Source organism: Electrophorus electricus, chromosome 2, assembly GCF_041902795.1.
Source record: "Electrophorus electricus isolate QZ-2024a chromosome 2, ASM4190279v1, whole genome shotgun sequence".
In the NCBI taxonomy this organism is placed as follows: Eukaryota; Metazoa; Chordata; class Actinopteri; order Gymnotiformes; family Gymnotidae; genus Electrophorus; species Electrophorus electricus.
Genome location: NC_137498.1, coordinates 5,470,659 through 5,495,240, shown reverse-complemented (window position 1 = coordinate 5,495,240; position 24,582 = coordinate 5,470,659). Strand labels below are relative to the sequence as shown.

Genomic DNA, 24,582 nt, shown 5'->3' with positions numbered 1-24,582 from the left:
TGTCTTGCAAGCATTTTTTCTTTGCCATAGAATTGATGAAATTAATTTTTGAAATTCAGCTAATTAGCATAACCTCTGTTAGGAAACAAAATGAGAACACACTCACCAAAGTTTATGCTTCCTGTAGTAATGTTTAAGAAACTGGCTTGAATTGTCTTCACCCTATTAGGATGCAAAATTCAATCCCAGCAACCAATGTTTACTTGTTTCCTTGCCTTTGAGAGACAGAATGTTACTCTCTAGGAATAATATGAAGAACTTTACCTGATCACTGGAAGCTGTTTCATTGGCATGGAAAGCAGTCCCTATTGCACAGATTCTGCATCATAAACATTGCTTTGCATGGATTTTAATTGTCAGGAGACTAGAAAGAATTTACTTTTAAGAATTAGCTAAGTAGCATAACTTATCTCTGTTAGTAGATCAAATACAGATGCACTCGTGGTGTTTTTGTTTTGTTTACTTTTGTTTGAAATACATGGATTAGCACACCCATCATGCTACAATGAGTTTTACATCATGCCTGTGACAATTGAAATCAGCCTTAAGCACAGCTCCTAAAGCACAGTCCTTGCATCACCGGAGCACAAGTGTGCTGCATATATTGACTTTCTCAGTTTGCAAATAGAGACCCAACAGAGAAACTACTCTTTATGTCCATACTAAGATGATAGTAATCTTCTGATCTTGAAATTTTAATTTTGCACAATGTGGAACCAAGTTGCAGAAGAAGACGTTGGGGATTTCAAATGAGTTATAGTGCCAGAGTTTGGAGTACAGGAATTGGAGAACTCAATCGGAGTAACGAGGGAGTTCAAAAAATCTTTTCACTCTGCTGCAAGAAGGCCATTCGATTCCCTGATGTCTACTTCAAATACAAGAGACAGAAACCAAAGAACCAACTACTGTTTCTGCTCAGCTTCAATTCAAGGACCTTTTACATATAATGCAAACGTGATGACCACTTCACTACAGAAATCATGCAAAGACTCCTTGATGCAGTATGGTATCACTGCACTTTCAGAACAATCTTTTCACCAACTCATACCCAAAACTGATGAGTGCAAGTTATTGAGTAAAAGAATGAATATAATTTATGCCAAAACCTTTCATATTAGCAAGTTCACAAATAGCTGCCATTTTACGCAAATTTAGTTGGTATGTTGGATGGCCTAAAATGCAAATAATGAGCAGATGTACCTAAAATTCAAATGGTTCACAATTCTAATTTTTCAGAAATATCTGATTCAAACTTGCAGAAAAAATATTGTTTAGCTGACAGGGAACCCTCTAGTCTGAGCGACACTTCAGTCCAAACTGGTGGTCCTGGAAAGTGGTAGGTTCTGTTCTGGCTTTCTAAACTTATGCAGCAGAGCCATGTGAGATCTTCACTGCTTAAGGCCATAAAACCCAAAGATCTCTTTCTTTGCTGTCCCAATAGTTGTCCTCAGAACCTCACTCCTCTCAATTGTACTTTGAAGTCATGAACAGTATTGCCTTCTTTTAACGTTTTGATTACAGTTAAAAAGCAGCTCAGCTGCAGTTCCATGATGGTGAGTTTAAGTTGATTTCCCTGTGCAGTTCTTTAGCCTCGCCTGCCCATGCTTCCCTTTGTTCCAACTATTTTAAACAGCAAAAATGGATGAGAAATGCTTCTGCACAGTATATAAGCTGGGACCTGTGAACTGGAAAGCAAATGCATTGACCACTACTCTAGAAAAATCAAGAGAGTTCAACATCTATATCAAACAATAATTATCCCCCAAAAGGTCTGGTAGTTAACAGGATTTATGACAAAATGATGCTGCGATTAGACAAGGAGCTTGGTGTCTCAGTCTCAGGACCTAAAGAGCAAACTGCAAAAAGAGACTCCCGCACAAAGAGTCTCCCACTTGATACACTGCTTACAAAAAGCACGTGCCCAACTACTGTGCTATCAAGAGGGATGTTTCTGCCAGGTATGGAACAGAGGACCTTTCTCGTGTCAGGCGAACATGCTGAGCACTACACTACAGAAACCACTTTAAAATGCTTCTTTGCCTCTCCAGCTTTTGCTCATTTTTGGGGCTTGAAAATCATAACTTTAAATCTGGCTAAGGAGTCTGACTTCTCAATCATTAGGATGAAAATTCTCACAACCCCACCAAAGTTCTCTTGTTTCCTACCATTTGAGGAACAGACTGTTGCTAATTAGGCATAATATGAAGAGTTTTACTTTATCTCTGTAGTTCTCTCATTGGCATATAGAGCATAACCTATTGCGCAAATTCTGTATGCTTGACATTGCCTTGCAAGCATTTTTTCTTTGCCATAGAATTGATGAAATTAACTTTTGAAATTCAGCTAATTAGCATAACCTCTGTTAGGAAACAAAATGAGAACACACTCACCAAAGTTTATGCTTCCTGTAGTAATGTTTAAGAAACTGTCTTGAATTGTCTTCACCCCATTAGGACGCAAAATTCAATCCCAGCAACCAATGTTTACTTGTTTCATTGCCTTTGAGAGACAGAATGTTACTCTCTAGGAATAATATGAAGAACTTTACCTGATCACTGGAAGCTGTTTCATTGGCATGGAAAGCAGTCCCTAGTGCACAGATTCTGCATCATAATCATTGCTTTGCATGGATTTTAATTGTCAGGAGACTAGAAGGAATTTACTTTTAAGAATTAGCTAAGTAGCATAACTTATCTCTGTTAGTAGATCAAATACAGATGCACTCATGGTTTTTCTGTTTTGTTTACTTTTGTTTGAAATACATGGATTAGCACACCCATCATGCTACAATGAGTTTTACATCATGCCTGTGACAATTGAAATCAGCCTTAAGCACAGCTCCTAAAGCACAGTCCTTGCATCACCGGAGCACAAGTGTGCTGCATATATTGACTTTCTCAGTTTGCAAATAGAGACCCAACAGAGAAACTACTCTTTATGTCCATACTAAGATGATAGTAATCTTCTGATCTTGAAATTTTAATTTTGAACAATGTGGAACCAAGTTGCAGAAGAAGACGTTGGGGATTTCACATGACTTATAGTGCCAGAGTTTGGAGTACAGGAATTGGAGAACTCAATCGGAGTAAGTAGGGAGTTCAAAAAATCTTTTCACTCTGCTGCAAGAAGGCCATTCGATTCCCTGATGTCTACTTCAAATACAAGAGTCAGAAACCCAAGAACCAACTACTGTTTCTGCTCAGCTTCAATTCAAGGACCTTTTACGTATAATGCAAACGTGATGATCACTTCACTACAGAAATCATGCAAAGACTCCTTGATGCAGTATGGTATCACTGCACGTTCAGAACAATCTTTTCACCAACTCATCCCCAAAACTGATAATGAGTGCAATTTATTGAGTAAAAGAATGAATATCATTTATGCCAAAACCTTTCATATTTGCAAGTTCACAAATAGCTGCCATTTTACGCAAATTTAGTTGGTATGTTGGATGGCCTAAAATGCTAATAATGAGCAGATGTACCTAAAATTCAAATGGTTCACAATTCTAATTGTTCAGAAATATCTGATTCAAACTGTCAGAAAAAATATTGTTTAGCTGACTGGGAACCCTCTAGTCCAAGCGACACTTCAGTCCAAACTGGTGGTCCTGGAAAATGGTAGGTTCTGTTCTGGCTTTCTAAACTTATGCAACAGGGACATGTGAGATCTTCACTGCTTAAGGCCATAAAACCCAAAGATCTCTTTCTTTGCAGTCCCAATAGTTGTCCTCAGAACCTCACTCCTCTCAATTGTACTTTGAAGTCATGAACAGTATTGCCTTCTTTTAACGTTTTGAATACTGTTCAAAAGCACCTCAGCTGCAGTTCCATGATGCTGAGTTTAAGTTGATTTCCCTGTGCAGTTCTTTAGCCTCGCCTGCCCATGCTTCCCTTTGTTCCAACCATTTTATACAGTAAACACCAAAAATGGATGAAAGAGAAATGCTTCTGCACAGTATGGAAGCTGGGACATGTGACCTGGAAAGCAAATGCAATGACCACTACTCTAGACAAATCAAGAGAGTTCAAGATCTATATCAATCAATAATGATCCCCCAAAAAGGTCTTTTAGTCAACAGGATTTATGACAAAATGATGTTGCGATTAGACAAGGAGCTTGGTGCCTCAGTCTGAGGACCTAAAGGGCAAACCGCACAAAGAGTCTCCCACTTGATACACTGCTTACAAAAAGCACGTGCCCAACTACTGTGCTATCAAGAGGGATGTTTCTGCCAGGTATGGAACAGAGGACCTTTCTCGTGTTAGGCGAACATGCTGAGCACTACACTACAGAAACCACTTTAAAATGCTTCTTTGCCTCTCCAGCTTTTGCTCATTTTTGGGGCTTGAAAATCATAGCTTTAAATCTGGATAAGCAGTATGACATCTCAAGCATTAGGATGAAAATTCAGACAACTCCACCAAAGTTCTCTTGTTTCCTAAACTTCGAGAAACAGACTGTTGCTAACTAGGCATAATATGAAGAGTTTTACTTTATCTCTGTAGTTCTCTCATTGGCATTTAGAGCATAACCTATTGCACAAATTGTGTAGGCTTGATATTGCCTTGCAAGGATTTGTTCTTTGCCATAGACTTGATGAAAGTAACTTTTAAATTTCAGCTAATTAGCATAACCTCTGTTAGGAAACAAAATGAGAACACACTCACTAAAGTTTATGCTTGAAAGACTTGAATTAGAATAGCCATTATGCTAAGAGTTTTAATTAATCAGCTTGGCTATTAATTAAGGAGCCTGACTTTTCTCAGTGAAGAATGGCTCTCCATTCAATTAAAAGGACAGCAGTTACACATCTACCAAGAGTCGTGTTTCTGCCTGGTATCGAGCCAGGGACCTTTCACGTGTGAGGCTAACGTGATAACCACTACACTACAGAAACCCTACAGCACTGGCTGTTCAGGATCATCCCAGCATTTCCTCCTTTTTGTTGCCTGCAAGGCATAGTTTAAAAACTGGCTTGAATTGTCTTCTCCCTGTTAGGACGCAAAATTCAATCCCACCAAGCAATGTTTTCTTGTTTCATTGCCTTTGAGAGACAGAATGTTACTCCCTAGGAATAATATGAAGAGCTTTACCGGATAACTGTAGGCTTATTCATCGGCATGGAAAGCAGTCCCTAGTGCACCAATTCTGCTTCATTAACATTGCTTTGCATAGATTTTAATTGTCAGGAGACTATAAGGATGTTACTTTTAAGAATTAGCTAAGTAGCATAACTTATCTCTGTTAGGAGATCAAATACAGATGCACTCGTGGAGTTTCTGTTTTGTTTTATTTTGTTTGAAATACATGGATTAGCACACCCATCATGCTACAATGAGTTTTACATCATCCCTGTGACAATTGAAATCAGCCTTAAACACAGCTCCTAAAGCACAGTCCTTGCATCACCGGAGGACAAGCCTGCTGCATATATTGACTTTCTCGGTTTGCAAATGGAGACAGTGATGGGATATTTTTTTCCAACAGAGAAGCTACTCTTTATGTCCATACTAAGATGCTAGTAATCTTCTGATCTTGAAATTTCCATTTTGCACAATGTAGAACCAAGTTGCAGACGAAGAGGTTAGCGATTTCAAATGCGTTATAGTGCCGGAGTTTGGAGTACAGGACTTGGAGAACTCAATTGGAGTAACTAGGGAGTTCAGAACACCATTTCCCTCTGCTGCAAGAAGGCCATTCGATTCCCTGGTGTCTACTTCAAATAGAAGACACAGAAACCAAAGAACCAGCTAATGTTTCTGCTCAGCTTCAATTCAAGGTCCTTTCACACATAATGCAAACGTGATGACCAATTCACTACAGACACCATGCAAAAATGACTTGATGCAGTATGGTATCACTGCAATTTCAGAATAATTTTTTCACCAACTCATCCCCAAAACTGAAAATGTGTGCAAATTATTTAGGAGAAAGAATGAACATCATTTATGCCAAAACCTTTCATATTTGGAAGTTCACAAATAGCTGCCATTTTATGCAAATTTCGTGGGTATGTTGGATGGCCTAAAATGCGTTTCATGAGCAGACGTACCTAAAATTCAAATGGTTCACAGTTGTAATTTTCAGAAATATCTGATTCAAACTGTCAGAAAAAAATGCTGTTTAGCTGAAAGGGAACCCTCTAGTCCGACCTACACATCAGTCGAAACTGGTGGTCCTGGAAAATTGTAGGTTCTGTTCTTGCTTTCTAAACCTATGTAGCAGGGCCGTGTGAGCTCTTCACTGCTTAAGGCCATAAAAACCGAAGATCTCTTTCATTGCAGTCCCAATAGTTGTCCTCAGAACCTCACTCCTCTCAATTCTACCTTGAAGTCATGAACAGTATTGCCTTCTTTTACCATTTTGATTGCAGTTAAAAAGCAGCTCAGCTGCAGTTCCATGATGCTGAGTTTAAGTTGATTTCCCTGTGCAGTTCTTTAGCCTCGCCTGTCCATGCTTCCCTTTGTTCCAACCATTTTATACAGTAAAGACCAAAAATGGATGAAAGAGAAATGCTTCTGCACAGTATGGAAGCTGGGACATGTGACCTGGAAAGCAAATGCAATGACCACTACTCTAGACAATCAAGAGAGTTCAAGATCTATATCAATCAATAATGATCCCCCAAAAAGGTCTTTTAGTCAACAGGATTTATGACAAAATGATGTTGCGATTAGAAAAGAAGCTTGGTGCCTCAGTCTGAGGACCTAAAGGGCAAACCGCACAAAGAGTCTCCCACTTGATACACTGCTTACAAAAAGCACGTGCCCAACTACTGTGCTATCAAGAGGGATGTTTCTGCCAGGTATGGAACAGAGGACCTTTCTCGTGTCAGGCGAACATGCTGAGCACTACACTACAGAAACCACTTTAAAATGCTTCTTTGCCTCTCCAGCTTTTGCTCATTTTTGGGGCTTGAAAATCATAGCTTTCAATCTAGCTAAGCAGTATGACTTCTCAAGCATTAGGATGAAAATTCAGACAACCCCACCAAAGTTCTCTTGTTTCCTACCCTTCGAGAAACAGACTGTTGCTAACTAGGCATAATATGAAGAGTTTTACTTTATCTCTGTAGTTCTCTCATTGGCATTTAGAGCATAACCTATTGCACAAATTGTGTATGCTTGATATTGCCTTGCAAGGATTTGTTCTTTGCCATAGACTTGATGAAAGTAACTTTTAAATTTCAGCTAATTAGCATAACCTCTGTTAGGAAACAAAATGAGAACACACTCACTAAAGTTTATGCTTGAAAGACTTGAATTAGAATACCCATTATGCTAAGAGTTTTAATTAATCAGCTTGGCTATTAATTAAGGAGCCTGACTTTTCTCTGTGAAGAACGACTCTCCATTCAATTAAAAGGACAGCAGTTACAAATCTACCAAGAGTTGTGTTTCTGCCTGGTATCGAGCCAGGGACCTTTCGCGTGTGAGGCTAACGTGATAACCACTACACTACAGAAACCCTACTGCACTAGCCGTTCAGGATCAGCCCAGCATTTCCTCCTTTTTGGTGCCTGCAAGGCATAGTTTAAAAACTGGCTTGAATTGTCTTCTCCCCGTTAGGAGGCAAAATTCAATCCCACCAAGCAATGTTTTCTTGTTTCATTGCCTTTGAGAGACAGAATGTTACTCCCTAGGAATAATATGAAGAGCTTTACCGGATCACTGTAGGCTTATTCATCGGCATGGAAAGCAATCCCTAGTGCACAAATTCTGCATCATTAACATTGCTTTGCATAGATTTTAATTGTCAGGAGACTATAAGGATGTTACTTTTAAGAATTAGCTAAGTAGCATAACTTATCTCTGTTAGGAGATCAAATACAGATGCACTCGTGGAGTTTCTGTTTTGTTTAATTTTGTTTGAAATACATGGATTAGCACACCCATCATGCTACAATGAGTTTTACATCATCCCTGTGACAATTGAAATCAGCCTTAAACACAGCTCCTAAAGCACAGTCCTTGCATCACCGGAGGACAAGCCTGCTGCATATATTGACTTTCTCGGTTTGCAAATGGAGACAGTGATGGGATATTTTTTTCCAACAGGGAAGCTACTCTTTATGTCCATACTAAGATGCTAGTAATCTTCTGATCTTGAAATTTCCATTTTGCACAATGTAGAACCAAGTTGCAGACGAAGAGGTTAGAGATTTCACATGCGTTATAGTGCCGGAGTTTGGAGTACAGGACTTGGAGAACTCAATTGAAGTAACTATGGAGTTCAGAAAATCATTTCCCTCTGCTGCAAGAAGGCCATTCGATTCCCTGGTGTCTACGTCAAATAGAAGACACAGAAACCAAAGAACCAGCTAATGTTTCTGCTCAGCTTCAATTCAAGGTCCTTTCACACATAATGCAAACGTGATGACCAATTCACTACAGACACCATGCAAAAATGCCTTGATGCAGTATGGTATCACTGCAATTTCAGATCAATTTTTTCACCAGCTCATCCCCAAAACTGAAAATGTGTGCAAATTATTTAGGAGAAAGAATGAACATCATTTATGCCAAAACCTTTCATATTTGGAAGTTCACAAATAGCTGCCATTTTATGCAAATTTCGTGGGTATGTTGGATGGCCTAAAATGCGTTTCATGAGCAGACGTACCTAAAATTCAAATGGTTCACAATTGTAATTTTCAGAAATATCTGATTCAAACTGTCAGAAAAAAAATGCTGTTTAGCTGAAAGGGAACCCTCTAGTCCGACCTACACATCAGTCCAAACTGGTGGTCCTGGAAAATTGTAGGTTCTGTTCTTGCTTTCTAAACCTATGTAGCAGGGCCGTGTGAGCTCTTCACTGCTTAAGGCCATAAAAACCGAAGATCTCTTTCATTGCAGTCCCAATAGTTGTCCTCAGAACCTCACTCCTCTCAATTCTACCTTGAAGTCATGAACAGTATTGCCTTCTTTTACCATTTTGAGTGCAGTTAAAAAGCAGCTCAGCTGCAGTTCCATGATGCTGAGTTTAAGTTGATTTCCCTGTGCAGTTCTTTAGCCTCGCCTGCCCATGCTTCCCTTTGTTCCAACCATTTTATACAGTAAACACCAAAAATGGATGAAAGAGAAATGCTTCTGCACAGTATGGAAGCTGGGACATGTGACCTGGAAAGCAAATGCATTGACCACTACTCTAGAAAAATCAAGAGTGTTCAACATCTATATCAATCAATAATTATACCCCCAAAAGGTCTGGTTGTTAACAGGATTTATGACAAAATGATGCTGCAATTAGACAAGGAGCTTGGCGTCTCAGTCTCAGGACCTAAAGGGCAAACTGCAAAAAGAGAACCACTTCATACACTGTTTACAAACAACAATTGCCCCACTAGTGTGCTATCAAGAGGGATGTTTCTGCCCAGTTTCCAACTGAGGACCTTTCGCGTGTTAGGCGAATGTGATGACCACTACACTACAGAAACCACTGTTAAAAGATTCTTTGGGCTCACTCTCCAGCTTTTGCTCATTTTTGGCACTTGAAAATCATAGCTTTAAATCTGGCTAAGGAGTCTGACTTCTCAATCATTAGGATGGAAATTCTCACAACCCCACCAAAGTTCTCTTGTTTCTTACCATTTGAGGAACAGACTGTTGCTAACTAGGCATATTATGAAGAGTTTTACTTTATCTCTGTAGTTCCCTCATTGGCATATAGAGCATAACCTATTGCGCAAATTCTGTATGCTTGACATTGCCTTGCAAGGATTTTTTCTTTGCCATAGAATTGATGAAATTAACTTTTGAAATTCAGCTAATTAGCATAACCTCTGTTGGGAAACAAAATGAGAACACACTCACCAAAGTTTATGCTTCCTGTAGTAATGTTTAAGAAACTGGCTTGAATTGTCTTCACCCCATTAGGACGCAAAATTCAAACCCAGCAACCAATGTTTACTTGTTTCATTGCCTTTGAGAGAGAATGTTACTCTCTAGGAATAATATGAAGAACTTTACCTGATCACTGGAAGCTGTTTCATTGGCATGGAAAGCAATCCCTAGTGCACAGATTCTGCATCATAAACATTGCTTTGCATGGATTTTAATTGTCAGGAGACTAGAAGGAATTTACTTTTAAGAATTAGCTAAGTAGCATAACTTATCTCTGTTAGTAGATCAAATACAGATGCACTCGTGGTGTTTCTGTTTTGTTTACTTTTGTTTGAAATACATGGATTAGCACACCCATCATGCTACAATGAGTTTTACATCATCCCTGTGACAATTGAAATCAGCCTTAAACACAGCTCCTAAAGCACAGTCCTTGCATCACCGGAGGACAAGCCTGCTGCATATATTGACTTTCTCGGTTTGCAAATAGAGCCCCAACAGAGAAACTACTCTTTATGTCCATACTAAGATGATAGTAATCTTCTGATCTTGAAATTTTAATTTTGCACAATGTGGAACCAAGTTGCAGAAGAAGACGTTGGGGATTTCACATGAGTTATAGTGCCAGATTTTGGAGTACAGGAATTGGAGAACTCAATCGGAGTAAGTAGGGAGTTCAAAAAATCTTTTCACTCTGCTGCAAGAAGGCCATTCGATTCCCTGATGTCTACTTCAAATACAAGAGTCAGAAACCCAAGAACCAACTACTGTTTCTGCTCAGCTTCAATTCAAGGACCTTTTACGTATAATGCAAAGGTGATGACCACTTCACTACAGAAATCATGCAAAGACTCCTTGATGCAGTATGGTATCAATGCACTTTCAGAACAATCTTTTCACCAACTCATACCCAAAACTGATAATGAGTGCAAGTTATTGAGTAAAAGAATGAATATAATTTATGCCAAAACCTTTCATATTTGCAAGTTCACAAATAGCTGCCATTTTACGCAAATTTAGTGGGTATGTTGGATGGCCTAAAATGCTAATAATGAGCAGATGTACCTAAAATTCAAATGGTTCACAAGTCCAATTTTTCAGAAATATCTGATTCAAACTTGCAGAAAAAATATTGGTTAGCTGACAGGAAACCCTCTAGTCCGAGCGACACTTCAGTCCAAACTGCTGGTCCTGGAAAATGGTAGGTTCTGTTCTGGCTTTCTAAACTTATGCAGCAGGGCCATGTGAGATCTTCACTGCTTAAGGCCATAAAACCCGAAGATCTCTTTCTTTGCAGTCCCAATAGTTGTGCTCAGAACCTCACTCCTCTCAATTGTACTTTGAAGTCATGAGCAGTATTGCCTTCTTTTAACATTTTGAATATAGTTAAAAAGCAGCTCAGCTGCAGTTCAATGATGGTGAGTTTAAGTTGATTTCCCTGTGCAGTTCTTTAGCCTCGCCTGCCCATGCTTCCCTTTGTTCCAACTATTTCAAACAGCAAAAATGGATGAGAAATGCTTCTGCACAGTATATAAGCTGGGACCTGTAACCTGGAAAGCAAATGCATTGACCACTACTCTAGAAAAATCAAGAGTGTGCAACATCTATATCAATCAATAATTATACCCCCAAAAGGTCTGGTTGTTAACAGGATTTATAACAAAATGATGCTGCAATTAGACAAGGAGCTTGGCGTCTCAGTCTCAGGACCTAAAGGGCAAACTGCAAAAAGAGAACCACTTCATACACTGTTTACATACAACAATTGCCCCACTAGTGTGCTATCAAGATGGATGTTTCTGCCCAGTTTCGAACTGAGGACCTTTCGCATGTTAGGCGAATGTGATGACCACTACACTACAGAAACCACTGTTAAAAGATTCTTTGGGCTCACTCTCCAGCTTTTGCTCATTTATGGCACTTGAAAATCATAGCTTTAAATCTGGCTAAGGAGTCTGACTTCTCAATCATTAGGATGGAAATTCTCACAACCCCACCAAAGTTCTCTTGTTTCTTACCATTTGAGGAACAGACTGTTGCTAACGAGGCATATTATGAAGAGTTTTACTTTATCTCTGTAGTTCCCTCATTGGCATATAGAGCATAACATATTGCGCAAATTCTGTATGCTTGACATTGCCTTGCAAGCATTTTTTCTTTGCCATAGAATTGATGAAATTAACTTTTGAAATTCAGCTAATTAGCATAACCTCTGTTGGGAAACAAAATGAGAACACACTCACCAAAGTTTATGCTTCCTGTAGTAATGTTTAAGAAACTGGCTTGAATTGTCTTCACCCCATTAGGACGCAAAATTCAAACCCAGCAACCAATGTTTACTTGTTTCATTGCCTTTGAGAGACAGAATGTTACTCTCTAGGAATAATATGAAGAACTTTACCTGATCACTGGAAGCTGTTTCATTGGCATGGAAAGCAATCCCTAGTGCACAGATTCTGCATCATAAACATTGCTTTGCATGGATTTTAATTGTCAGGAGACTAGAAGGAATTTACTTTTAAGAATTAGCTAAGTAGCATAACTTATCTCTGTTAGTAGATCAAATACAGATGCACTCGTGGTGTTTCTGTTTTGTTTACTTTTGTTTGAAATACATGGATTAGCACACCCATCATGCTACAATGAGTTTTACATCATCCCTGTGACAAATGAAATCAGCCTTAAACACAGCTCCTAAAGCACAGTCCTTGCATCACCGGAGGACAAGCCTGCTGCATATATTGACTTTCTCGGTTTGCAAATAGAGCCCCAACAGAGAAACTACTCTTTATGTCCATACTAAGATGATAGTAATCTTCTGATCTTGAAATTTTAATTTTGCACAATGTGGAACCAAGTTGCAGAAGAAGACGTTGGGGATTTCACATGAGTTATAGTGCCAGATTTTGGAGTACAGGAATTGGAGAACTCAATCGGAGTAAGTAGGGAGTTCAAAAAATCTTTTCACTCTGCTGCAAGAAGGCCATTCGATTCCCTGATGTCTACTTCAAATACAAGAGTCAGAAACCCAAGAACCAACTACTGTTTCTACTCAGCTTCAATTCAAGGACCTTTTACGTATAATGCAAAGGTGATGACCACTTCACTACAGAAATCATGCAAAGACAGCTTGATGCAGTATGGTATCAATGCACTTTCAGAACAATCTTTTCACCAACTCATACCCAAAACTGATAAAGAGTGCAAGTTATTGAGTAAAAGAATGAATATCATTTATGCCAAAACCTTTCATATTTGCAAGTTCACAAATAGCTGCCATTTTACGCAAATTTAGTGGGTATGTTGGATGGCCTAAAATGCTAATAATGAGCAGATGTACCTAAAATTCAAATGGTTCACAATTCCAATTTTTCAGAAATATCTGATTCAAACTTGCAGAAAAAATATTGGATAGCTGACAGGAAACCCTCTAGTCCGAGCGACACTTCAGTCCAAACTGGTGGTCCTGGAAAATGGTAGGTTCTGTTCTGGCTTTCTAAACTTATGCAGCAGGGCCATGTGAGATCTTCACTGCTTAAGGCCATAAAACCCGAAGATCTTTTTCTTTGCAGTCCCAATAGTTGTGCTCAGAACCTCACTCATCTCAATTGTACTTTGAAGTCATGAACAGTATTGCCTTCTTTTAACGTTTTGAATACAGTTAAAAAGCAGCTCAGCTGCAGTTCCATGATGCTGAGTTTAAGTTGATTTCCCTGTGCAGTTCTTTAGCCTCACCTGCCCATGCTTCCCTTTGTTCCAACTATTTCAAACAGCAAAAATGGATGAGAAATGCTTCTGCACAGTACATAAACTGGGACCTGTGACCTGGAAAGCAAATGCATTGACCACTACTCTAGAAAAATCAAGAGTGTTCAACATCTATATCAATCAATAATTATACCCCCAAAAGGTCTGGTTGTTAACAGGATTTATGACAAAATGATGCTGCGATTAGACAAGGAGCTTGGCGTCTCAGTCTCAGGACCTAAAGGGCAAACTGCAAAAAGAGAACCACTGCATACACACAACAATTGCCCCACTAGTGTGCTATCAAGAGAGATGTTTCTGCCCAGTTTCGAACTGAGGACCTTTCGCATGTTAGGCCAATGTGATGACCACTACACTACAGAAACCACTGTTAAAAGGTTCTTTGGGCTCACTCTCCAGCTTTTGCTCATTTTTGGCACTTGAAAATCATAGCTTTAAATCTGGCTAAGGAGTCTGACTTCTCAATCATTAGGATGGAAATTCTCACAACCCCACCAAAGTTCTCTTGTTTCTTACCATTTGAGGAACAGACTGTTGCTAACTAGGCATATTATGAAGAGTTTTACTTTATCTCTGTAGTTCCCTCATTGGCATATAGAGCATAACCTATTGCGCAAATTCTGTATGCTTGACATTGCCTTGCAAGGATTTTTTCTTTGCCATAGAATTGATGAAATTAACTTTTGAAATTCAGCTAATTAGCATAACCTCTGTTGGGAAACAAAATGAGAACACACTCACCAAAGTTTATGCTTCCTGTAGTAATGTTTAAGAAACTGGCTTGAATTGTCTTCACCCCATTAGGACGCAAAATTCAAACCCAGCAACCAATGTTTACTTGTTTCATTGCCTTTGAGAGACAGAATGTTACTCTCTAGGAATAATATGAAGAACTTTACCTGATCACTGGAAGCTGTTTCATTGGCATGGAAAGCAATCCCTAGTGCACAGATTCTGCATCATAAACATTGCTTTGCATGGATTTTAATTGTCAGGAGACTAGAAGGAATTTACTTTTAAGAATTAGCTAAGTAGCATAACTTATCTCTGTTAGTAGATCAAATACAGATGCACTCGTGGTGTTTCTGTTTTGTTTACTTTTGTTTGAAATACATGGATTAGCACACCCATCATGCTACAATGAGTTTTACATCATCCCTGTGACAATTGAAATCAGCCTTAAACACAGCTCCTAAAGCACAGTCCTTGCATCACCGGAGGACAAGCCTGCTGCATATATTGACTTTCTCGTTTTGCAAATAGAGTCCCAACAGAGAAACTACTCTTTATGTCCATACTAAGATGATAGTAATCTTCTGATCTTGAAATTTTAATTTTGCACAATGTGGAACCAAGTTGCAGAAGAAGACGTTGGGGATTTCACATGAGTTATAGTGCCAGATTTTGGAGTACAGGAATTGGAGAACTCAATCGGAGTAAGTAGGGAGTTCAAAAAATCTTTTCACTCTGCTGCAAGAAGGCCATTCGATTCCCTGATGTCTACTTCAAATACAAGAGTCAGAAACCCAAGAACCAACTACTGTTTCTGCTCAGCTTCAATACAAGGAGCTTTTACGTATAATGCAAAGGTGATGACCACTTCACTACAGAAATCATGCAAAGACTCCTTGATGCAGTATGGTATCAATGCACTTTCAGAACAATCTTTTCACCAACTCATACCCAAAACTGATAATGAGTGCAAGTTATTGAGTAAAAGAATGAATATAATTTATGCCAAAACCTTTCATATTTGCAAGTTCACAAATAGCTGCCATTTTACGCAAATTTAGTGGGTATGTTGGATGGCCTAAAATGCTAATAATGAGCAGATGTACCTAAAATTCAAATGGTTCACAAGTCCAATTTTTCAGAAATATCTGATTCAAACTTGCAGAAAAAATATTGGTTAGCTGACAGGAAACCCTCTAGTCCGAGCGACACTTCAGTCCAAACTGGTGGTCCTGGAAAATGGTAGGTTCTGTTCTGGCTTTCTAAACTTATGCAGCAGGGCCATGTGAGATCTTCACTGCTTAAGGCCATAAAACCCGAAGATCTCTTTCTTTGCAGTCCCAATAGTTGTGCTCAGAACCTCACTCCACTCAATTGTACTTTGAAGTCATGAGCAGTATTGCCTTCTTTTAACATTTTGAATATAGTTAAAAAGCAGCTCAGCTGCAGTTCAATGATGGTGAGTTTAAGTTGATTTCCCTGTGCAGTTCTTTAGCCTCGCCTGCCCATGCTTCCCTTTGTTCCAACTATTTCAAACAGCAAAAATGGATGAGAAATGCTTCTGCACAGTATATAAGCTGGGACCTGTAACCTGGAAAGCAAATGCATTGACCACTACTCTAGAAAAATCAAGAGTGTTCAACATCTATATCAATCAATAATTATACCTCCAAAATGTCTGGTTGTTAACAGGATTTATAACAAAATGATGCTGCAATTAGACAAGGAGCTTGGCGTCTCAGTCTCAGGACCTAAAGGGCAAACTGCAAAAAGAGAACCACTTCATACACTGTTTACAAACAACAATTGCCCCACTAGTGTGCTATCAAGATGGATGTTTCTGCCCAGTTTCGAACTGAGGACCTTTCGCGTGTTAGGCGAATGTGATGACCACTACACTACAGAAACCACTATTAAAAGATTCTTTGGGCTCACTCTCCAGCTTTTGCTCATTTTTGGCACTTGAAAATCATAGCTTTAAATCTGGCTAAGGAGTCTGACTTCTCAATCATTAGGATGGAAATTCTCACAACCCCACCAAAGTTCTCTTGTTTCTTACCATTTGAGGAACAGACTGTTGCTAACTAGGCATATTATGAAGAGTTTTACTTTATCTCTGTAGTTCCCTCATTGGCATATAGAGCATAACCTATTGCGCAAATTCTGTATGCTTGACATTGCCTTGCAAGCATTTTTTCTTTGCCATAGAATTGATGAAATTAACTTTTGAAATTCAGCTAATTAGCATAACCTCTGTTGGGAAACAAAATGAGAACACACTCACCAAAGTTTATGCTTCCTGTAGTAATGTTTAAGAAACTGGCTTGAATTGTCTTCACCCCATTAGGATGCAAAATTCAAACCCAGCAACCAATGTTTACTTGTTTCATTGCCTTTGAGAGACAGAATGTTACTCTCTAGGAATAATATGAAGAACTTTACCTGATCACTGGAAGCTGTTTCATTGGCATGGAAAGCAATCCCTAGTGCACAGATTCTGCATCATAAACATTGCTTTGCATGGATTTTAATTGTCAGGAGACTAGAAGGAATTTACTTTTAAGAATTAGCTAAGTAGCTTAACTTATCTCTTTTAGTAGATCAAATACAGATGCACTCGTGGTGTTTCTGTTTTGTTTACTTTTGTTTGAAATACATGGATTAGCACACCCATCATGCTACAATGAGTTTTACATCATCCCTGTGACAATTGAAATCAGCCTTAAACACAGCTCCTAAAGCACAGTCCTTGCATCACCGGAGGACAAGCCTGCTGCATATATTGACTTTCTCGGTTTGCAAATAGAGCCCCAGCAGAGAAACTACTCTTTATGTCCATACTAAGATGATAGTAATCTTCTGATCTTGAAATTTTAATTTTGCACAATGTGGAACCAAGTTGCAGAAGAAGACGTTGGGGATTTCACATGAGTTATAGTGCCAGATTTTGGAGTACAGGAATTGGAGAACTCAATCGGAGTAAGTAGGGAGTTCAAAAAATCTTTTCACTCTGCTGCAAGAAGGCCATTCGATTCCCTGATGTCTACTTCAAATACAAGAGTCAGAAACCCAAGAACCAACTACTGTTTCTGCTCAGCTTCAATTCAAGGAGCTTTTACGTATAATGCAAAGGTGATGACCACTTCACTACAGAAATCATGCAAAGACTCCTTGATGCAGTATGGTATCAATGCACTTTCAGAACAATCTTTTCACCAACTCATACCCAAAACTGATAATGAGTGCAAGTTATTGAGTAAAAGAATGAATATAATTTATGCCAAAACCTTTCATATTTGCAAGTTCACAAATAGCTGCCATTTTACGCAAATTTAGTGGGTATGTTGGATGGCCTAAAATGCTAATAATGAGCAGATGTACCTAAAATTCAAATGGTTCACAAGTCCAATTTTTCAGAAATATCTGATTCAAACTTGCAGAAAAAATATTGGATAGCTGACAGGAAACCCTCTAGTCCGAGCGACACTTCAGTCCAAACTGGTGGTCCTGGAAAATGGTAGGTTCTGTTCTGGCTTTCTAAACTTATGCAGCAGGGCCATGTGAGATCTTCACTGCTTAAGGCCACAAAACCCGAAGATCTTTTTCTTTGCAGTCCCAATAGTTGTGCTCAGAACCTCACTCATCTCAATTGTACTTTGAAGTCATGAACAGTATTGCCTTCTTTTAACGTTTTGAATACAGTTAAAAAGCAGCTCAGCTGCAGTTCCATGATGCTGAGTTTAAGTTGATTTCCCTGTGCAGTTCTTTAGCCTCACCTGCCCATGCTTCCCTTTGTTCCAACTATTTCAAACAGCAAAAATGGATGAGAAATGTTTCTGCACAGTATATAAACTGGGACCTGTGACCTGGAAAGCAAATGCATTGACCACTACTCTAGAAAAATCAAGAGTGTTCAACATCTATATCAATCAATATTTATACCCCCAAAAGGTCTGGTTGTTAACAGGATTTATGACAAAATGATGCTGCGATTAGACAAGGAGCTTGGCGTCTCAGTCTCAGGACCTAAAGGGCAAACTGCAAAAAGAGATCCACTTCATACACACAACAATTGCCCCACTAGTGTGCTATCAAGAGGGATGTTTCTGCCCAGTTTCGAACTGAGGACCTTTCGCGTGTTAGGCGAATGTGATGACCACTACACTACAGAAACCACTGTTAAAAGGTTCTTTGGGCTCACTCTCCAGCTTTTGCTCATTTTTGGCACTTGAAAATCATAGCTTTAAATCTGGCTAAGGAGTCTGACTTCTCAATCCTTAGGATGGAAATTCTCACAACCCCACCAAAGTTCTCTTGTTTCTTACCATTTGAGGAACAGACTGTTGCTAACTAGGCATATTATGAAGAGTTTCACTTTATCTCTGTAGTTCCCTCATTGGCATATAGAGCATAACCTATTGCGCAAATTCTGTATGCTTGACATTGCCTTTCAAGGATTTTTTCTTTGCCACAGAATTGATGAAATTAAATTTTGAAATTCAGCTAATTAGCATAACCTCTGTTGGGAAACAAAATGAGAACACACTCACCAAAGTTTATGCTTCCTGTAGTAATGTTTAAGAAACTGGCTTGAATTGTCTTCACCCCATTAGGACGCAAAATTCAAACCCAGCAACCAATGTTTACTTGTTTCATTGCCTTTGAGAGACAGAATGTTACTCTCTAGGAATAATATGAAGAACTTTACCTGATCACTGGAAGCTGTTTCACTGGCATGGAAAGCAATCCCTAGTGCACAGATTCTGCATCATAAACATTGCTTTGCATGGATTTTAATTGTCAGGAGACTAGAAGGAATTTACTTTTAAGAATTAGCTAAGTAGCATAACTTATCTCTGTTAGTAGATCAAATACAGATGCACTCGTGGTGTTTCTGTTTTGTTTACTTTTGTTTGAAATGAGTGTGAGTGTGACTTTCTCTCTACATCTGTAGATCATCAAATATCTACTCAGTAGCTACTTTATAAGAAACACTGAAAACATCTAGTAGGAGTCCAGTTAGAGACGACATGTCATATATTTCTGATAACGTATAAGAGGCACTCCATGTTATCTGAACATATAAGGTAGAATTTGAACAATTACAATTTGCTGTTTAGACTGCCATCAGTCATAAAACCAAATCTTGAAATCAATGTACTATTGTGGTGCAGTTAAATCTCATGCATATCAGCTGCAGCACTCAGGCTGCTGCCCTGTTCCTGCACTGATATACACACCAGACCTGAGAGCTTCACCTGGTATAAATACAACACAAACAGAAACACATGGGAAATGATCTCCAATGAGAGTGAACAGTACAGAAACAGAGTTCATACTTATAACTGACCACACTTTTCTATTCTTGCAGAGGCTCCATATAAACCTGTAACTCTTACTCCAGTGGACACTGACACATCAAGTCCAACAGCTTCAACTAAACCTACTACAACAATGACATCTCCAGATGGTTATAAGTTATTAATTTCATCAACTACTACTGATGGTAAGATTAATTTATTTAATAGTATTCTCCAATCAACACCATAAGATGATTCCCCACTAAATACTACTAATACTGCTACCAATAATAATAGTAAGTGACATCAACAATTAATTTCTTAATGCAGGTCACTTCATATAGGATATATTTTGGGGCTACAATCCTGCACTTTTAAAAAATATATTTTTAAAAAATAATAAACCATTTGAAGCGGTAATGAATGGAGCATTTCATTCTGTTTGTCTAGTTGCTCAATTTCATAATATAAGCATATATTATGTGTTTGCATAACTGCGTAGCCTTAGTACTGAAACACCAGAGTAAAGATAAGCGTTGTTTTGTTGAACATTGTATTGTGATCAATTAGCCTAATTTTCATTTAAAATTGTATAATTTCTTAAGAATGTATTATTATTGTTGTTGTTTAGGTTGCATTTTGATCCTTAATGAATGTTCAAATGACTTTGGATTATAACGAATACAGAGTGAGTGAATTGTACCTATGTGGAATGATTTACATGTATAGGTTATATTTACTTTATTTATTTAGATATTTTAATCTGAGCCTGATAACAAAATGATAGCATAAAGAGGGGGAAATGATTTTAAAATGTGATTTATAATATGAGACTATAATGTCATTTCAGCTGCACTTCTGTCATTGTTCTAAACAGCCACGGAACAGAATTTAGCCCTCCATTATGTCATAATGTGTGTCATTCTATTTCTGACCCCAGATCAGTTTATTGAGTGGATTTGCCGATGACGATCATTTTAGACAAAACATCAACAGAGACTACAAACAATTCTTCACGCATAAGAGGTACTGAGAAACGAAAACAAAACGTAAGTAGAATTTAGTTTTATCTACAAAGGCAGATACTAAATATTTGATAAGGGAATCGTATTATAAACAAGTAGCCAATATGCGAATTTAAAATGAGAACACACATTTTAATGATGGAGAACTTTTGACTGAACGGAGAACTAATTAGCGGGCTGATAGTGAGCTCCCCGCCCCACTAGTCACGTGGTACGGCCCGCCGCCTGCAGTGGGAGTTCATGGTCTTGTGTGAAACCACAACTATGTAGTCACACACACCTGCACCGGGTTATTCTCCTAATGTCTGTGTGTGTTTAAACCCCGGTTGGTGTGTGCATCCTTGTCGGTCTGTGTTCTCGCTAATGTTCACGTACGTGGTGCACTTTATGTTTGTAAGCTGTGTTCAACGTTGCTCATGTTCATCTTGCCTGTTTCGTGTGAGCGCCACTGTGTTCCTTATTCGTGTTCGTCTAATAAACGTCTGTCTACGTCAAGGGAGTTTGTGGGACCTGCGGCACTCGGGCCGTCTCAGCTGTTTAATTTAACGGACCGCACAAATATTTTAAAATGCGGCATAAGTGAGCAGAGAATGAACTAACTAAAAGGAAATGTTGTTAAATAAAAGGGGAAGTAGCTAAAAGTATTCGCGTAACTGAACTCCATTAGATGAAATGCGTTGACTGAGACAAGGGAAAGTGACTTCTGCGCTTGTTTTAGAAAAGCCTCTGTAAGACCACGAGTGTGGCCATCATGCACTGTCGGACAACAGGCAAACTTTGATTCACATTTTTAACATTTGTTGAAGAAATTGAGCTAAGGTTGGCCATTTGTTCTGTTATATAACTATATTAAACAATACAATCTATAGGCTTTGATTTCTCATTTCCATAGAGTTATGAAACTAGGCTACAAAATTAATCCTGTGCACAAATGCATGTAAAATAAGCCTTGTTTTATAGAAAATTGTGTTGTAATCAAAGCCTAATTTTCAGTTCAAATTCAATTACCTCTTAGAAATAAATCTTTAATTTTTAAAAATGTATTTTTTTTTAGTTGTCCAAAAACACATACAAATGTTGACTTTTTAAAAGAAATAAAACGGCTTTATTATCGTTCAATACAATAGAACTTTCTTCTGTCCTTTCTAGATGCCAAGGGACAACTTCATTACTAATATCATTACCAGAAGACACAAGAGTCATAGAGACCCTGCTACCATTGCTGGGTTTAAGCAGCATTACTCGGCCAATCTGGGAGAAAGTGTCTACATCATTTTTTACTATAATTTTAATAAATTTTATATAGACTGTATCCACAGTTTTATTTATTTAGCCTTGACACTTTCCTGACTTGTACAGATGGTAGTCCAAAATATGCTGTCCATTAGTGGAGTTTCCACTGCCCAGGTGGGGTCAATGGATGATTCATTTCCTTTAGAATTCATCACTATTTCTCATTTCTCACCCAAGAAACAGGAGGACTGTAAGGAGGTTCGTACCATCCCGAGCAGAACTGCTGAATACTTTATGATCACAGAGTCAATGGGAGAGATTTGCTCTTTGGACCACAGCGCCCATGTAGAAGGTGCAGATGTACTTTCTTGCAAAAATCAAGCTTTCCATTAAGAACACACAGTAGGACATGATGTTTGTTCACTTTAAATATGTGCCTGTACTTTATTATGTAATTACATTTTTATTGATTTTTTTGGGGAAAAAAAACATCTGTAGATGTAAGAGAGGATCTGGGTGGAGTAGTGGAATCTATTACAGAGGCAGTCAAAGTGGAGAACGCCCCAGCTGGTGAGTAGCATCAAAGCACCACATCAATAATCAGAGTTTACATACATCCACTCCATGGACACCAGTTTAAAAATTCTACTTTTATTTCAAATATAAAGGCTCAGAATGCAAGAAGTTGAAGAGAGTACGCATTTTCTTCAGACGAGCGTGGCAGGCTATAAAAAGCACCTTGTCCTGTGCCAGGCGCTCCAACAAAATTAGCCCTACTCTTTAACTTTTCCCAGCTCTTTTTAGCAATTTATTTTGTATTTCTTTTTTCCCTTCATTTTCCCCAACCTGTCTTTTCATTTTCTGAAATAACATCTTTTGACTTTTTGATTTATTTTTTATTAATAAACTTTACTTCATGCAAAGATATAGAATGTTTGCATTCTGGACCTTGTAATCATATTTTTCATTCTAAGACCAGCCAGGTTATGATTCTAATTTGGCCAAATAAATCTTGAATGATTCAATTCACTTTAATAACAATTTTAGATTAGCACATATATGTACAGTTTCATGTCACTCACCTTTAGTGAGAGGATGTACAGTAAAGGGAAAACACAAACTGAGCATTCTTGTCTCAATGGAAACACCACTGACCTCCCAGCACACACTGACAACTCAACACCCAGATCTCCACTACCACTGTGGACACACACTGACTCCAGAACTCTCACAGCATTACTTCAGTACTCCAGACCCTAATGTCCACCCAGCAGAGAGGAACTGGGAACAAATTAACTTGACCACAGCTCTTATGTTTCTTTTCAAGTTCACATCACCAGCTTTACGGAGACATACAAAACCACACAAAGTGCCATCATGTCCTTTGACCTGTGAGGACTCTGGTTGTTTCTTCCTTTGTGATGTATCCCACAACCCCACACTGACCATGATGCTGCATCTGTGAAACCGTATAGGAGGCACACATGCTCATTATAAAGCAAAGGGGGTGGAGTCTGATGTAGAGGAGAGAAACAAACAGATATATTATCCCCTCACTCTTATTCTCAAACTCCTCTTTCTAAGTTTATAGTTTTAAAATGCAGTTTATAGAGTTAATCACCTCAAAGCTTGCGTACATAGAAATATTTGCATTACTTTTTCATGGCTTGATATATTTTATGTTTGCACTATCTTATGATGTCCTGTGTACTTAATATTTTATTCATTGTATCAAATTTGTTTTAGTGGTAAATATACTTTGAACTATTATGCACTGTCACTACAGAATGCTGTCTGCTTTATGTCTCCAGAGACTATAAGCATGCAAACACACATACCCACACCCACACCCACACACACACACACACACACACACACACACACACACACACACACACATTCAAGAATTTCTAGATAGTGAGAGGACCTACTTTTTGCTTGCTTTTTCAGCTTCCACATCACAATAATTTGTTGTGGACCATTGCTTATGCAGAAAAGTTCTTTAAGATTTTTTTGAGTAATATGAAGTTCTGAATTTACTGAATGAGTCAAAAACAAACAACAAAAACCTGCATTACTCACAATAAGAACCTATTTGAACTTTGATAAACTCTATTAATCAGCCTTTGAACATAGACATGGTTTGGTAGTATATGAGCAGTCCCTTTTCTCAGTGAAGTACTGACATCTCTCCTCACAGTACACAATATTCCCCAAATTATCAGTAACCATACCAGTCCTACTCATACTAAACCTGTTTTGTACTAAATTAAATTCAAACTGGACCTGCCATTGAGAACACACTGTAGGCTACAGTGTGTTCTCAATGGCAGGTCCAGTTAGAATTTAAGTCCTAGTTTTAGTCTGTGTTTAAAACATCATCCTTTATCCCAATTTCACATTAGAATAGACCCAGCAGTCAGAGTTTTGCTGTTTTGATTATTACACTACACTTTACAGAATAAATGTAGTATTTTGTACTATTTCTAGCTAGAAACCACTGATAAGCCTGTCATGGCATAAGGCAAGAAATAGAATAGAAGGAAAGTGAGCTTGTGAGTGTGTGACCACAGCTCAGCTGCAGAGGTGCAGAAGCAGCACGGTTGTCACTTCTGGTCTAAAATGGGCTTTAGACTCTGATCTGGTATCCACTGCCCACTGGTTGGAACTGTGAGA

General features: G+C 38.5%; 5 non-coding genes across 5 annotated transcripts; all 5 read right to left on the bottom strand.

The window, feature by feature from the left end:
• Positions 1-9,369: 9,369 nt before the first annotated feature.
• On the bottom strand, positions 9,370-9,442 carry trnav-aac (transfer RNA valine (anticodon AAC)). Its single transcript has one exon. It is a non-coding gene; the product is annotated as a tRNA-Val (tRNA).
• Positions 9,443-11,642: 2,200 nt separating this feature from the next.
• Positions 11,643-11,715, bottom strand: trnav-aac (transfer RNA valine (anticodon AAC)). Its single transcript has one exon. It is a non-coding gene; the product is annotated as a tRNA-Val (tRNA).
• Positions 11,716-13,908: 2,193 nt separating this feature from the next.
• trnav-aac (transfer RNA valine (anticodon AAC)) lies at positions 13,909-13,981 on the bottom strand. Its single transcript has one exon. It is a non-coding gene; the product is annotated as a tRNA-Val (tRNA).
• A 2,202-nt stretch (positions 13,982-16,183) lies between these two features.
• On the bottom strand, positions 16,184-16,256 carry trnav-aac (transfer RNA valine (anticodon AAC)). The gene has a single exon. It is a non-coding gene; the product is annotated as a tRNA-Val (tRNA).
• A 2,193-nt stretch (positions 16,257-18,449) lies between these two features.
• On the bottom strand, positions 18,450-18,522 carry trnav-aac (transfer RNA valine (anticodon AAC)). Its single transcript has one exon. It is a non-coding gene; the product is annotated as a tRNA-Val (tRNA).
• Positions 18,523-24,582: the final 6,060 nt, after the last annotated feature.